Source organism: Musca domestica, unplaced genomic scaffold (assembly GCF_030504385.1).
Source record: "Musca domestica strain aabys unplaced genomic scaffold, Musca_domestica.polishedcontigs.V.1.1 12, whole genome shotgun sequence".
Taxonomy (NCBI): Eukaryota; Metazoa; Arthropoda; class Insecta; order Diptera; family Muscidae; genus Musca; species Musca domestica.
Genome location: NW_026712155.1, coordinates 11,147,602 through 11,165,413, shown reverse-complemented (window position 1 = coordinate 11,165,413; position 17,812 = coordinate 11,147,602). Strand labels below are relative to the sequence as shown.

The 17,812-nt window shown below is 34.7% G+C and overlaps 1 protein-coding gene across 5 annotated transcripts in view; it reads right to left on the bottom strand.

Annotated features, from left to right (window-relative positions):
* LOC101891172 (microtubule-associated protein Jupiter) overlaps positions 1-17,812 on the bottom strand; it is a 77,726-nt gene that overhangs the window by 23,243 nt on the left and 36,671 nt on the right. The window lies entirely within an intron of this gene.

Sequence of the window (17,812 nt, the reverse complement as noted above, 5' to 3'; positions counted from 1 at the left end):
TTCATATTTCTAACAAGATTTTTTTGAAAGCCGCATAGAAGAAGAAAACAAAAACGAGGAACTTTTTAGTTAAACATGCAATAAATATTGCAAATAAGTAAAGGTGGAACCATAAACAGCGGTGGTGTTACCATTGCAATTTTGCTTCTATGACTGCTGCTGCTCCTTTTCAAGTTTCTTGTTGGGTGACAATTGCCCAACATAAGTTGCTGGACGAACGGCAGGACGGACTACCATTAGATTGTTGGTCATATAACTATCACATTTTGGCAATCCTTTCGCTTCTGTGAGTTGTATTCGTATGCCATCACCGCCTGCTGCCTATAGCACATTTCCCGACACATTCAAGTTGTTGTGTAATCTTAAACGCAATGTTACATTTCTTCGACATTTGAGAGCGAGCATAACATCATGCAAAGCGTGTCATGTCATGTAAGAATATTTAGAAAGCCAAAATGGGGGGGAAGTGTATTTTAATGAAACAAGTTTCAAAAGACAAGTTATGATTTTAACCCAAAAATTATTTTAGAAAATTTCCCAAAAAAAAAAAAAAAAGAATTTGCCCAAATGAAAAACATAAAATTTGGGACTAAATTTATTTAATTCGACAAAAGACTACAATTTTAAGTCATTTTCTGAAAAATTGACCAAAATTGAAAAACCGGCCAAATAAGTTTTGACAATTTAAATCACATACATTTGTTCAAAAAAACAAAAATTACAAATCCTTTATCCACTACACATAAATGATTGCGAATTTTAAGACTTCATATAAAAATTTTTAAAGAATATAAATTCAACCAATAATTTTTGGAGTTTTAGATTTCGGATTTTAGACCCAAAAATAGTTTAATAGAAAAAAATAAAACATAACAATAAAACAATATATAACAATTTCATAAGTTATATGAAATTTTTCAAAAAATGAAAATCCGGCCAATTAAATTTTGGAACTTATCTCGAATTCAGTACGATGACCCAAACAAAATGAGCTAAAAACTAAAACAAAAAATATATAATAAATAGATTTTACTAATTTTTCAGATAAATTTTTCAAAAAATGAAAATTCGACCAAAAAATTATTTGGTCACATAAAAATTTAGATCAAAACCTCAAAAATTATAGACCAATAATGTGTCCAAAAAATAATAATAAATATTGAATTTATAAATATTTTGCAAAAACGACCAAATTAATTTTGGTCAAAAACACGACAAATTTGACCAAAATTTCAAAAATAATATTAATTATTGAATTTATAATTTTGCCAAAAAAAAAAAATAAAGAAAAAAAAAATCGACCAAAATAATTTTAGTCATAAAACTCTCGAATTTGACCAAAATATGTGGTTTTAAATTTAGTGCCTAAAAAAAACCCAAAAACCTATTAAAAAAGGTGCCCAAATTAAAAAATCGACCAAAAATTACATGTTTCTTTACATACGTCCGAATAATAATAATAATAATAATAATAATAACAATAACAATAATAATAATAATAATAATAATAATAATAATAATAATAATAATAATAATAATAATAATAATAATAATAATAATAATAATAATAATAATAATAATAATAATAATAATAATAATAATAATAAAAATAATAACAATAATAATAATAAAAATAATAACAATAATAATAATAATAATAATAATAATAATAATAATAATAATAATAATAATAATAATAATAATAATAATAATAATAATAATAATAATAATAATAATAATAATAATAATAATAATAATAATGGAATTGAAATTTAATTAAAAAAGGAATAGCCAAGGAGAACTTTGATAAAATAAAAATTTTGTCCAATGACCGTATTTGGACATTCTGTGGAAATCAAAAAAAAAAAAAAAATATGAACAATGACAAAGTGCTATCTACTAATCTACACATTTTTTGTTTAAATTGCCCAAATTAAAAATATTCACAAAAATTTTTTGGTCGAATTTTTGGGTCAAAAAGATAACTTTTCCAAACGTGTTTCGGGCCTTCTTTCTGGTATATCCTAACTAAATAAAACAACATTTTCTAAAAATTGCCTAAAAAATATCGACCAAAATTATTTGGGCGAATGTGTTTCAGAACAAAAGTAATTCGTCAAATTTTTGGGGCCAATAAAAATTGACCAAAAATTGTTACGGACCTGATCAAACGTGTTTCGGACCTTTTTTGCAAACCAAAAAATTGTCTTAATTAAAAAAAATGTCCAAAATTATTTGGTCGAATTGTTGTTCGTATGTGTTTCGGACCCAAACTTAACTCGAAAAATCACAAAATGTTATCTAGAAATTTACACCATTTTTTGAAAGTTGTCCAAATAAGAAAATTTTTCGGGTCAAAAAGAAAAGTTGAGCAAAGTTGTTGCAGTCATTTTTTTTCCTAAAAACACTCGAAAAATTACAAAATAATCACAAAATATTTTTTTTTAAATTTTCCAAATTAAAAAATCTACAAAAATTAATTGGGTCCTAAAAAATTGAGTCCTATTTTTACTAAACCCAAACAAAATGTGATCTACAGATGTACTTTTTTATCAATCAGAGAGCAAATCCGACCTTACCATGTTTGGTAAGGCCTCTTACACAACAAGACCGAATATTGATATTTTGGTCGGATATTTTCCGTATATATAAAGCTCCTAGTTATGTGTATTAAAAGTTCCAAAATTTAGAAATAAGATTTGAGATCTTTGCGATTTATGACTTTTTTGGGGATATTGCTCGATTACCATAATATTTCTATCATAACAAAAAAATGGAGATTTTTTGGAACCGATTGAGGGCCATTGACATTGAACACATGCCAATATTTGACCTTGATCATAAACTTTTTCATTACGAACATTTTTTATAAAATCATTTGTTTCCCAGTAATAGACCGTGTGAAAAAATCGTTTTTTTTTCTGTGGACCATCAAAACTGGCCTCATTGCACATACGTACATTCAAAATATGTACGAGTATGTACGTTTCAGTATTTGCCTAGTTTTAGTTGTTAACAACACTCATTTATTATCTATCCATGGCAAACTTTCAATTTGCAAATTAACACATCATTTACAAAACTCTTTTGCTCCGAAAAACAAAAAAAAAATGGAAACAAAACTGAGAAATGTGCCATGGGAAAAATATCTGCATATGGGAAGTGGCAGTGGCAGCAGCAGCAGATCACTGCAGATGCAAGCCAAACAAAAGAAAATCCCATAGAGAAGGAAAGTTTGTAATTTACTGTATCATTTCGTGGCAATGGCAATTATGAAAAAATTGTATCGCGCAGGTTGTAGATTGGATCTTCTAGAGGTGCCACGAATATGCAAGTGTTGCGCGAATTTCACTCTCTACTCGAAATCAAACGGGAATACTCCTGAGAGTAAAAAACAAAAAGAGGGAGAGCATACTCTGAGCATCCTATTTTCAGAGTGTAAAGTCATTGCTCCATCAGTTTTTCATAAAATATCCTCGATCCTTACTTACTGTTCCGGAATTTAAAAGTACGTTTTATTTTTGAGAATTTCATTTCGAAACTTACCTAAAAAGAGAAGAAGAGAAAAAATACAAATTATTAGAATTTTAAAGAAGAAAATAATATACTTTATAAATATATGCAGGTACATTTAAGATTATTTTTTATAAAAGAAATTAAAAATCGGCAAACGAAGCAGAGCTCAGTTCCGTCATTAACGACTGCAACTTATACATGCAACTTCTCTAATTCTTAATGCAGACCTGCTGTACCTCAACTTTACTTATTCTTTGTGTTGTGAGTGTTTTTTCCAGCTTATTGTCCAAACGTGTAAATTGCATCTTAAATCCAAAGCCGAAGCCATTTCCATGTTGAGAGTTTTTTGTTGTTGTTTTTTTTTTTCGTTTTTTTTTTTTTGTGTTTCACAGAAAAAACTGGAGCAAACAACGATTACAGTAATACGGAAAAGACCAAATGAATATGCTAGTTTGGTATTGCTTGAGTGCTCACTCATTCAGAGAACAAATGGTGGGGAGGAGAGAGATGGGGCATTAAGAACAAAGACCGGCCAGATAGTGGAAGAAAACTTTGTAACATCAGAAAAAATCACAAAGACGAGATTTTAAGGGGTTTCTATGGATATAAAACCCTTTGAAAGGCCTGGAATATTTTAAAAACATTTTAGAAGGTATTTTATCCCAGAGGAAGACCTCGTATGCCACCTCTCTAGAGATGAGCTCTTTCAAGATTAGACAATCTCAAAAATTAATTAACTTTACTGAAGAAATGGTCCGATCACTACCTTCTTCATAATAGATTTTGTGTTGTTGAAAATATTGAGATGTGGCAAGTATGAATGGAATCGGATGTAAATTTCGCGTTTTTTATTCAAAATTTTGGCCATTTGTGGGGGAGGTACCAGACGGGGTGGACCGATACAATTCATCTTCTTCACAACCAGATCTTGTGTTAGTAGATATAATGTGGTATGTGAAATATGAGGAGTATCGGATGCTTATTTCGGATTTTATGATCGTTGTGGTTATTCAAAACTATGGCCCTTTGTGTGGGAGGTACCAGAAGGAATGGTCCGATCGTTATCATTCTTTATAACAGATCTTGCGTTGATGAAAATATTGAGATGTGCCAAGTCTGAATGGAATCGAATGTTAATTTCGTGTTTTATGACTTTCAGGAATATCAAAATTTTGATCTTTGTGGGGGAGGTACCAGAAGAGGTGGACCGATATTCCCCATTTTCACATCAAACCTTGGACTAATAAAAATATTGTGATGTGTGTAATTTTTTTTAGAAAATTTCGAAATTTTGTGCTGGATTTACCAGAAAGAGTGGACCAATTTTGCCCATCTCCGAACTCGATCTAAGTTTGACAATAATATTATGATGTACCAAGTTTGGATCAAATCGGTTACTCCCTTCGAGAGTTATCGTGCGCACCAGCCAACCAGACAGACGGACTGATGGACATCGCTAGATCGACTCCAAATGTCCTGGAATGGATTTGGTCCAAATAGGGATAGGGTCTAAAACCGTTATTTCGATGAGGCACGTATTGGCCTTCTCGATATGAATCCTGAGTTATTTCGAATAAAATTCATTAAAAATCTGGAATTATGCCCCAGACATTCGTTTAACATCCTCCTTAAAAATCCAGCATCATGGCCTTGACCGTCCTTGGAAAAAAATATTAAAATACTCTTAAAGTTTAAGGAAAAAATCGTAACAAACCACGATTATAGCCTTAGAGTGGTTGGAGAAAAGTTTCTTAAAATTTTCAGATGTATTAACCTTCTATCATAGGAGAAAATACTTAAAATGTCCACAATTAAGCCTCTGAATTTTATGTGTAGATGACACTAACCTTGAAATACTTCCATTGAAGATTGTGGCCAAAATTATAAAAATAACGCACATAGGAAGGTACGTTTATAGGAGGAGGGTTCTATACAAAGACGGGGACCTGTATAAATAATTTTCGTTCTTAGAGGAAATATCCATTACAAACTCCAAATACTGGACACGGGAGGGAGGTACAGTTATATGGGGACTTTACCAATACTTTGACCTATATGGAGTGCTCTTTGCTGTGATGTTTCGTATACAATTGCATCCCAAACTTTTAATTTCCGGAAAATTCGATTTATAACTTGAAATAATTCTTTAAAAAAATCCGAAGATAAAGTCCTTTGGAGAAAAAAAAATTCTTACAAATTCCTCGACTATAACCTGAATACAAAAGCATGCCGCTGTTGGTCTTTATTGAAAAAATATTCAATAAAATTGTTATAAAATCCAAAATTGTTTAATACGACCCGCAATTAGTGGCTAATATAATCTAGCCATTCATAATTTATAAACCAGGTCAATACCACAACAGTGAAAAGTTTATTAAACCCAGGTGATAATTTAAACTTTATGACAACAATTCATAATATATTGTTCATAACAAATCACTGGAGGGTGACGGACCACCACCACTATCTGGCAACGACAAATTGAAACAATAAAAAAAAATAAAAATAATTACTCTTTAGTGTTTGGATAATTGAGCCCCAGAGTTACGACGAGCGGACGTTAGTTATCAATCAGCTGTAATTATTTGTTGATGTGACAATTGGCTGATTTTTAAAAGAAAAAAAAAATAAAATATATAACAAAAAATTTTTGCTAAAATAATTTTTAATATTAGATATTATTTTTAATTTTAGTTTTTTCCGAGAATTCATTTTTTAAAGCCGATAAACCCATTCTGTCATGGAATATATCTTTTTTGTCCATCTTACCTAACCTAATGTAAAATATGTTCAAGATTCCTCTCTTTCTCCCTTCTCTCTCTAGCTCTCATTATTCTCCCAATGAAATTGACTCGCAGAAGTAAACAATTAATTCCATAAATTTTCTTCCATCATCGAATGAGTATTTTTCCCATAAATTTTCATCATTTTCATTTTGGCTGTAAAATTTTCTTTATGGCTTCACAGCGTCAGGTGTAATAACGATAAACGATAAAGGAAATGTGAATGGATGGTGGATAAATGAAGCAGAAATAAAAACGACTCTCTTTTTAACACACTTCACTAAATAGTTCAAATGAAATATGACAATGAAAAACGAAGCAGCACTCCTTACTTCCTCCCCCAACACTCCTTCTCCCCCTCCCAGCCAACATCGGTTATCCATTGTATACTGGCATTTTGGCTTAACCGCCACCAGGAAAGCGGTGGCACGGCGGCTTAGCCACTCATCTGTAACAAGTGGAGTTGTAGCATTTTTCTTTTCAAAACTAGTAAAATTTATTGACATTCAGCATACAAATCGATAAAAATGAATATCCCCCCTCCCCATCTCTCCACCTCTCCTCTCTTCACGATCAACTGAATGTATGAAAATGAAATAATAAACCCCAAAATGAAATCACCACAACACAATATTGTACTCCACCTGTTGTGTCTAACTCTGGCAGATTTTGCTGTGGCATGGTCGCATGGGCCGCCGACAAAGATAACGAGATAGTAAATTTCGGGTTGCTTTTTTCTCCATTTGCTGCTGCTGATATTTTTATGATGACCACACGACGACGACGATCGAAACTCCAACTGATGATCAACATAAAAAATCGTTTTAACTGTCACAAAAACAAAAGAAGCGGAACAGCTAACGAAAATGACAAGTGGTATTTACTTGGGAGGTTTTTTTTCTAGAAATTAAAAGAAAAATTGCCGATTTTTATACACTGGTGGCCAAAACTAAAGCAACTTAAATCGCAAAGACAATAAATGTCCTGTAACTTTTACAAAAACAAACAAATCGTAATTATTTTTCCAGTTTTAAATGAGGGGTTTAATTCCCTTTCAAGAAACTAAAAATAAAAATACAAAAATAAGTTTGAACAAAAATAATATGTGGAAAACTAAAATGACCCAATTTTTGCTTGGTCAAAACTAAAGCAACTTTTGATTTTTTATTTTAAAATAATTAAATTTTGGCAAGTAGTCGATAACATAACCAGTATTTTTGATAGCAGCTGCACACCTACGAGGCATTGAATCTATAACACGCTCAATTTGATCCTTGGGTGTGCTTTCCCAGGCGCCCCGAATTCTTTAGAAAATGTTGTGCTTATTTATTTCCGAATCTCTCTTGATCTTCCTATCTACGATACTCCAAAGGCTTTCTAAGGAGTTTAGGTCAGGTGATTGTGCCGGTCATAACAAAACATGAATTTTTGACTCCCGCAACCAATATTTGACAAGTTTTGATACAAGTTTGGGATCATTGTCATGCTGAAACACACAAATCAGCCCAATATTTTACTCAGCGTAAGGGAACAACGTGATGTCTAACACATCTTTGTAAACAAACGGATCCACAACTTCCTTTATTTTATGGATAGACCCAAGTCCATAGAAAGAAAAATAGCGCCACGCCATTTTTGACCCTCCCCCATGCTTCACTGTACCTTTGCAACACTGCGGCTTGAGTCCTTCATTTTTTGGTCTTCTCACCGTAAAATTTTTCACGTCTGAGCCTTTAATATTAAACGTAGACTCATCCCAGAAATAATGTTTTTCCATTGAGCTTGATTCCACTTAATATTATCGTTTCCGAAAGCCTTTTTGATTTTTTCAGATATAAATGGTTTTTTGATGTCTTACGGGCACGCAGACCAGCTGCCACTACTCGTCTACGCACTGATCTCGAGCTTATATCCAATGATTGCTCTCTCACCAATCCTGTTGAACTCTTAAATAGTTGTTTTTTATTTCTCTCACAATTTGTGGATCAGTATGGGCTGAAGTTCTTCACGGCCTTCATCCGTTATGGACTGTTACTACTGATCCAGTTTCAAAAAACCGACCTAGTGCACAGACGTAATTATGAAATCACATAAATATTTATGAAATATTTCTCGGAAATCATTTTCTGTGATATGTTGTTTTGATAATCACTGATAATTTGCTGTTTTATTCAGGTCAGTATTTGTTTCTAGCCATTTTTAATTTTTTTTTGGCAGTACTTAAAAAACGAAAAGAAAAACATATACTGTTGTAAAAAACTTCTCAAAAAGGATTTATGACAAGCGAAATTGTCGAAGGAAGCAAAAAGCGATAAATATCACAGTAAAAACCACTGAAATTGCAGCGGTTATATGAATGTACCACAGAGTTGCTTTTGTTTTGTCCAAGCCAAAATCGGGTTAATTGACTTTACCAAACATAATTTTTTATATAAAAATGAATTTTGGTTTTATGTTTTAGGTTTTTAAAAAGTGAATAAAGTACCTAATTTAAAACAAGAACAACTTTCTCATTTTCTTAATTTTTGAAAAAGTTACAGGGCATTCATTCTCCTTGTAATTTCAGTTGCTTTAGTTTTGGCCACCAGTGTATATCTTTTTTGAAAAACAAATTGATGAAAAGACCTTTTAAAGGTATTTTATTGTTCGGGGATTTTTAAAAAAATTTTTCAAGGATTTTTCGTTGATTTTTTAATTTTTTTTTATAAAAAACAACTCATTAGAAATTAGAATTGTTGTTTTTACGAGATTTTTAAGAGAGAGATAGTATTTTTTGAGAGAGAGAGAGATAGAGCTCTTTTAAATAATTTTTTAAAAGAGAGAGTTACATCTCTTCTAAAGTAATTTTCAAGAGAGTGAGATAGCTCTCTTTTAAAGAAATTATTAAGAGCGAGATAGCTTTCTTTGATTTTTTTTTAAAAATTCGTAAAAAAACAATTTTGATTTCAGATGGGTTGTTTAAAAAAAATCTTTAAAAAATCAACGAAAAATCCTTGAAAAAAATATTTTTAAAATCCCCGAACAATAAAATACCCTTAAAATTCCTTTTCATTGATTTATTGATTTTTTTTAGAAAAAATATTTTAAAATTTCCAATTTTTTTTGTAATTTTTAGAAAAAACCTTCAAGTAAATACCACTTGGCACTTTCGTTAGCTGTTCCAGGCCACAATCTTGGGATTGTCTTTTAGGATTTTTTTTCACGGACTATCAGTGCCATAATTGTAGATTTTTAAATAATTTTTACAAGGATTTTTCAAGGATTTCTTATTTTTTAACTACTACCAGGACCAAAATCGCCAAATTGTTTTTTCAAAATTTTGGAAGGGTCACGAAGTTCGTTAGAAAGGACTATCAGGTCTATAATCATGCCTGTTTTATAAATATTTTCAAAAGAGATTATCGAGTCCAGAATCGTATTTTAATAATAAAAATGTAAAGGACTATCGGAACCAAAATTGTGAATTTGTTAAAGTTTTTTAAGCACTACAGGTATTCAAGTCCATAATCGTATTTTCTTCGGAAATTTGTATTTCGAGAACTTTGTATGACATTTTAAAAGATTTTTTTTTTGTAAAGAACAGTCAGTGCTAGAATCGTAGACCTCAGGTTTATTATAGTGAATTTTTAAAGAAATGACTTTTGATCCATAATAATTTTTTTGCAAAGGACTTCATTTTGAAATTTTGACGATTTTTTCAATGAACTTGAGATCCATAGTCGTTGGGTTTTCATTTTATTACACCCTCAGCCATATGGCTAGGGTGTATATCATTTGATACGACCAAAACGTGCCTCAAAGAAATAACGGTTTTAGACCCTAGGTCTCTTTAGACCAAATCCGATTGAGGACATTTGAGGCCGATCTAAAGGAGTTCCTCCATCCGTATGTCTGTCTGTCTACTTTTGTACTGCACAGAAAGAGAAAGGATATTCCGATTTTGCCCAAATCTTTTGTAAACCCTAATATTTGCTTCAGTGCTTAGTCAGGTGCAATAATGAAAAATATCGGTCCACTCCAACATGTACCACCCACACAAAGGATCAACATTTTGAATATTTATTTATTTTTTTATTAATCCAAGGTCTGGTGTGAAGATGGAATATATCGGTCTACTCCTTCTTCTTGTACCTCCCCCACAAAAGGTCGACATTTTAAAAATATATATTTTTTGCACAGAAAGAGAAGCAATAATCCGATTTGCTCCAATTTTGTAAATCCTAATATGTTCGCCAGTGCTAGGTCAGGTTTCATCAAGGTATGGTAAATATTTTGAATATTTTGAATAAAAAACAAATTTTTGAATCCGATTGTCTTCAAATTTCACACATCCAAATAATTTAATTCACCCAAGGTCTGGTGTTAAAATGGAATATATCGATCTACTCCTTCAGGTACCTCCCCCACAAAGGGGGGAATATTTTGAATATTTATGAAGCTCATAAAACGCGAACATCCGATTCAATTCAAACTTCCATCAACACAAGATCTGTTATAAAGATAGTAGAGATCGGACCATTTCTTTTGGTACCTCCCCCACCAGGGTCAAAGTTTTGAATAAACAAAACCAAAACGGCTATAAATTCCGAAATAAGCATCTGGTTTTTTTCGTATTTCACACATCCCAATATTTTTACTAACACAAAATCTTTCGTGAAGATGGGATATATCGGTCCACTCCTTCTGGTACCTCCCCCACAAAAGGTCGAAATTTTAAATATCCATTCAGCTCATAAAACGCGAAATTAACATCCGATTCCAATTAGACTTGGTACATCTCAATATATCCATCAACACAAAATCAGTTATAAAGATAGTAGAGATCGGACCATTCCTTGTGGTACCTCTCCACAAAGGGTCAAACTTTTGAATAACCAAAACGATTATAAAATCCGAAATAAGAATCTGGTTCTCTTCATATTTCAAACATCCCAATATTTATACTACCACAAAACCTGCTGTGAAGATGGGATATATCGGTCCACTCCTTCTGGTACCTCCCCCACAAAGGGCCAAAATTTTGAATATTTATGAAGCTCATAACACACGAAAATAACATCCAATTCCATTCAAACTTTGCGCACATTTCAATATTACCATCAACACAAGATCTGTTATAAAGAGGATAGAGATCGGACAATTTCTTGTGGTACCTCCCCCACAAAGGGCCAAAGCTTTGAATAACCAAAACCAAAACGAATATAAATTCCGAAATAAGCATCTGGTTCTCTTCATATTTCACACATCCCAATATTTAAACTACCACAAAACCTGCTGTGAAGATGGGATATATCGGTCCACTCCTTCTGGTACCTCCCCCACAAAGGGCCAAAATTTTGAATTTTCATGAAGCTCATAAAACGCGAAATTAACATCCGATTCCATTCAGACTTGGTACATCTTAATATTTCCATCAACACAAGATCTGTTATAAAAATGGAAGAGATCAGATCATTTCTTGTGGTACCTCCCCAACAAAGGGTCAACGTTTTGAATAGCCAAAACGATTTAAAAATCCGAATTAAGCATCGGGTTCTCTTCATATTTCACACATCCCAATATTTTAAGTGACACAAAATCTTCCTTGAAGTTGGGATATATCGGTCCACTCCTTCTGGTACCTCCCCCACAAAGGGTCAAAATTTTGAATATCCACGAAGCTGATAAAACTCAAAAATTTAAATCCGATTACATTCAAACTTGGCACATCTCAATCTGTCTGTTTTAAAAATGATAGAGAAGAGTACTAGTCGCAGCACCTTTCGAAAATCTTGCTGGATTTATTAATTTTTTTTTGAGGTTTCATATCCAAAAAAAAAATTAAATCTAATCAGCCATTACCAAATGAAATTTTCCTAAATGAAAATAATTTCCCTTTGGATTTTCATTTGCACCATGCATGTGTCTTCCCCCATTTTTTAATTGTTTTTTAGGTGTCAAATCAAGCGTGGTAGTGAAAGTTTTCTCTTTTGGAAAAATTTTTTCGATTTCCGAAACAATTAGTTGTTTTTTGGTACATAAAATAGAAAAAAGAAGAAAACGGAAATTCCATGGCGTTTCCCCTCCGTGAAAACGTAATGAAATGTGAAAAATCACAAAGGCATAAAACCCTAGCGGAGTTCTTCGACATTTTGGGGAAAAGAAATTAACAGCAACCAAAAAAAAAAAAAAAACGTAAAAAACGACTAAAATTGCCAATAAAACAGTCCGACTGACTGACTGACAAACATCAAACAATAGATGAAAATCGCTGGATGGCTTGAGATTGATGGATCAAGTCATGGACAGAGATAATAGAAAGAGAGTCTGTCCGTCCCCTGGCCGTTTGCGGTTGTCTGAGGTTTTAGAGCAATGGACATAAAACTAAATGGACATGACGGCCCTGCTGCCAATCAGGCATTACCTGGCAACACGACTACCAACCTGGTCCTCATGCAGAGCTCAATTCGAATTTCAGTGTGAATCAATATTTTTCTTTTTTTCGGTAAAAAAACAAACAAACCATAAACGAAATAAACTTCCACTAAATAGCGTTAAATTACAATTCTAATAAAAAACAACAACAACAAAAACTTATGACAAAAAACACGAGATCTTCATATACCCATGCAGTTAGTGAAAGCCATGGGGCGAGAAGGGGCCGCGGAGGTATGGCACAAATTAAGGTGTATGTTTGTTTGCCCGTCGCAACTCCATTCGAAATCAAAATAAAACTGCAGATATGACAAAAAACCAAAATTGAAAACCGTGACCCAGCTATGATTGTAACCATAACTGTTTCTCTGTTTTTGTTATTGGTCATTGTTATAAAGGGGAGAGAGGGGAGGGGATCTGCGATTTGGAAAAATTGTTGATTATCGTAGCCAATGCAACATGTGTTCGTTCATACCTCTCTTACTCATGGTTTGTAATTCAAACGTAATTCAAACCCCCCTCTCCTCGTCCCCTCCGTAAATATTTTTGGCTATTCAGAGGGGAGGTTAGTCATAAAAAACCAACAAAAAATGGGATCTACTAGACCATTACCATGGACAATTTAGTAAACAAAAACAGCAAAAAAAAAACGATACTGACACGATCTCGGAAATCTAGACTCTTCCTGATCGCTCGTGTTTCCCCCTCTCAATAAAAAAAAAAAATAACAGGTGCAGTCGAAATATTTTGGCGTAGCTTTGGTTTGGCTCATTATGCCCTGCCAATGCCACTCATGCACATAACAATGATATTCATATGGCCCATGTATTTTTTGTCGATACAGCATGTTTGATCTGACATTTGAAAGTGGAGTTGCATTCGAAAAATATTGTTTTTTAAGGAGACATAAAACTTCTTTGGAGACCTTCTTTCCATAGTCAAATCAAAGTTTTCGTATCCGAAAAAACTCCAATAGAGCCGCAGCACTGTATCGAAGTCTTCCAATGGCGAAAAAGCCTAATCGAAGATTTTCTCAATGGAGATTGCAGGAGACTCCTATGAGAAAATTCCCATTAAGCCAGGCTGAATTGAAGTTTCCCTGAGGGGGAGAACTCCTATTTAGCTAGGCTGAATTGGAGACACTTCCAAGGGGAAAAAAACTTATATTAAGCAATGGCTGAATAGAGGTTTTTCTGGGCTAAATTGGGAACTTTCTCCATGGGAAAACTTTTTCTATAGGAAAAACTCCTCAGCCTTTGGGAAAACCCCTATTCAGCCTGGATTCTATAGGAAGAACTAAATTGGAGACTTTTTCTATAGGAAAAACTCCATTCTTTCGGGCTGAATTGGCAAAACTTTCATTCAGCCTGGCCGAATTGGAGACCTTCTCTATAGAAAAAATTCCTATTCAGCCAGGCTGAGTTTGAGACTTTCCCTATGTGAAAACTCTTATCTAGCCAGGCTGAATTGGAGACTTTCTCTACCGGAAAACTCCTTCCAGGCTGAATTGGAGACTTTCTCTACGGGAAAACTCCTAATCAGCCATGATGAATTGCAGACTTTTTCTATAGAAAAACTCCTCAGCCTTTGGAAAAACTCCTATTCAGCCTGGCTGAATAGAGGTTTCCATTGGGAAAACTTCTATTCAGTTGGGCTAAATAGCGTTTCCATTGTAAGAACTCCCATTCAGCCTGGCTGAATAGCATTTCCATTGGGAAAACTCCTATTCACCCGGCCGGAATTGGAGACCTTCCCCTATAGGAAAAAAATTTTATTCAGCCAGGCTGAATTCGAGACCACTCTTACTATTCAGCCAGGCTGAATTGGAGACTTTTTCTATGTGAAAACTCTTATTTTTAGTTGGAGACTTTCCAGGATGAATAGAGGTTTTCATTGAGAAAACTACCATTCAGCCGGGCTGAAAAGAGTATTTTCCATTAGGAAAACTCCTATTCAGCCTGGCTGAATAGAGGTTTCCATGAGTCTTCCCCCCTTCTCAGAGCCGTATTGAAGTTTTCTTGTGAAAAAAACATTTAAAATGCCATTCCGCAATCGTATCTTTTGAACATTCCTCCTTCAAATCTAACATTTTCATTTAAAATTCCCCTCCACAAGTCTCCCTTGTCACTGAGATTAGAAAAAAAGATTTGTTCCCAAAAATTGTTAAATATCAAAACAACAATTATTGTCTTTATTAGGATTGCAACATTGTTATGTTAATAGTAGCAGCAACAACAACAGCAACAACAACAACAACAACAAATCTTCCAACATTTGCCTAGTTGTTGCAACAAATAAAAGTCCATGTGAATTTTCCACAATCTCCTGTCCCGGCCGGCAGCTGCTGGAGGAGCAGCCGCCACCACAGCAGCAGCAAGTGTGGAAGCTTACAAATAATCTTTGGCACCCAAAAAGGCTTTACATAAATGTTTTCTTGTTGTTGTAGAGACATCTGTTTTATGTTGATGTTGTTGCAAACATTAATCAATGTTAGTTTTTTTTTTGCAAGACTTGTCGATTGGCTCGAGAAGAAGAAAAAAACCCACAACATATCTTTGCCAAGCAAGAGTAGAGGAGTTTGCGTTCGTAGGAAGATAACACCAAATGGTTTATAAGCCATTAGTGCATCTAATGATTGGTGGGACACATAAAAGAGGAAGTCTTCGTTGTCCGGCATTAGTCAGATGAATGGAGAACTCCGGCTAATGTGTTTGGAAACGCAACAAGACTTGGCACAACATTTGTTGTCCGGTTGCAATTGAGCATTAAATTGGTTGTGCCTTTTTTGAGGGACGGGTTGGGATTTTTGTGGGGGGTGGGGGAGGTTCGAGAGTATAAAGGATGGAAAAAAATTCTCTTCAGACTCTCGAAGTTGGGAAAATACTAATGGGAAAATTTCAACCCATCCTGGCTGAATAGTTTTCCCCCTGGGGGAGGACTCCCATTTTTCCTGGCTGAATAGTTTTCCCCTAGTTGGGGGAAGGCTTCCATTCAGCCTGGCTGAGTAGGGGTTTTCCCAGGGTGGGGAAAGATTCCCATTCAGCCGCGCTGAATATTTTTCTCCTGGGTAGGGGAAGACTCGCATTCAGCCTGGTAGAATAGGGTTTTTCCAAGGGTGAGGGAAGACTTCCATTCAGCCTGGATGAATAGAGTTTTCCACTAGGTGAGGGAAGGCTCCCATTCAGCCTGGCTGAATAGTTTTCCCTAGGGGGAGGACTCCCATTTAGCCTGGCTGAATAGAGCTTTCCCCCGGTGGGAGGACTTCCTTCCATTCAGCCTGGTTGAATAGAGTTTTCCCCAGGGTGGGGGAAGACTCCTATTTAGCCTTGAATTAGACTTCCTTGAATCAGACGCCCAGTCTGGCTGAATTAGACTTTCCATAGGAGGATTTTGGTTTTCCGTAGAAGATTTTGGTTTTCCCTAGGGCTGAATTGAGTTTTCCGCAGGAAATCTTTAATTTACCCTTGCTGAATTGAGGTTGTCCACTGGAAATCTTCAATTCAGACTGCCTGAATAGATAGTGGACTCCCATTCGGCCTGGCTGAAGAGTTTTGCTGAGGTTGGGGGAAGATACCCATTTAGCCTTGAATTTGACTCCCATTCAGGCTTTCCAGAATAGAGCTTTCCCCCGGTGGGAGGACTTTCATTCAGCCTGGCTGAATAGAGTTTTCCTTAGGGTGGGGGAAGATTCCCATTCAGCCTTGAATTAGACTCCACCCTGCCTGAATTAGATATTCTATAGGAAAATTTTTGGTTCTCCCTAGGAGATTTTGGTTTTTCCTAGGAGAACTTCAATTCAGCCCAACTGAATTGAGTTTTCAGCAAGAAATCTTTAATTCACCCTTCTTGAGTTGGGGTTTCCATAGGAAATCCTCACTTTAGCCTGGCTGAATAGTTTTATCCCATGGGGAAAACTTTATATCATCTTGACAGAATTAGGGGTTTTCCAAGGCAAAACTTTATTTTAGCCTGGCTAAGTAAATTTCCCTAAGGAGAACTTCAAGCCAGCTGTAGTGAATTGGGGTTCCCGTCTTCAATCCCGCCTTAGGTTTCCCATAGAAAACCTTTAATTCAATCAATCGGTATTAGTTTTTCCAACGGATATTTGAAATTCACCATTTCAATTTCAGCCATTAAATCCAAAATTTATTTACATTTTAACAAATTTACGAAGCATTCAATTTAACGGTTGCTCCTTCGCAACTCTCCTCCTCCACTTTTGCCAAGGTTATTATAAATCAATGTCAGTTATAACACCATTATTTTGTCAATAGCTTTTGTGCCTCGGCTGCCTGGCTGCAAATTGAATCATTAACGTAAAATGATCGTTGTTTCCAGCTATCGATGGCCCAACATTAAAGTGCCAAGAGAGTCTGTCGGCCTGCCTGCTTGGAAGCCAAGTTCAAATTTGTGTTAAATTTTCCGTTTTTTTTGTCAAGCAAACAAATGTATCGCCGCCGCTGATCTATCTCTCAACGCCATTGTCTTGGCGTTTGTCAATGGGTGCGAAAACACCAGCATTTTTTCGAACGACAACTGCCAAGGTGTCATGACAAGGAAGGTAGGTACTATAAAAACCACAGCTACCTTAGATGGAGCACCATCACCAGCAACCATTATTATGGGGCATTTGCTGCTGCTCTTCCATTGTCAGCAAATATTCAAATGGAGGTCGAACAAAAACAAAACCCAAAGATAAATCTTTGGAGACGACAACGAGGAAAGCCGATGCTACAGAAAATCTCCAGCCAAAGTTGCGACACCGATGAAGATCGAGGGAAAAAACCTGGCATATATTTACACTAAACGGTTGTTTTAACACTTGCTTTTGTTGTTACTACCTCTTCTTCTTGCTGTTTTACTTCCAACCAAGGTTTTGTCTTTTTCATGAGGATCCCAGGCCGCCATGGCTTTTTTGCATATCATTGCCGGCAACAACATCGCCAAGCCAACAGCAATAACAAGGAACAACATTCACAACACTCGGATGCTAAAACCAAAGAGGAGCTGCAACAACATGTGAGTGAGTGAGTGAGCACAACAACAACAAAGTCAAGTGCTGAAAAAAACCAAGATACATCACTTGACATGGCACTAAA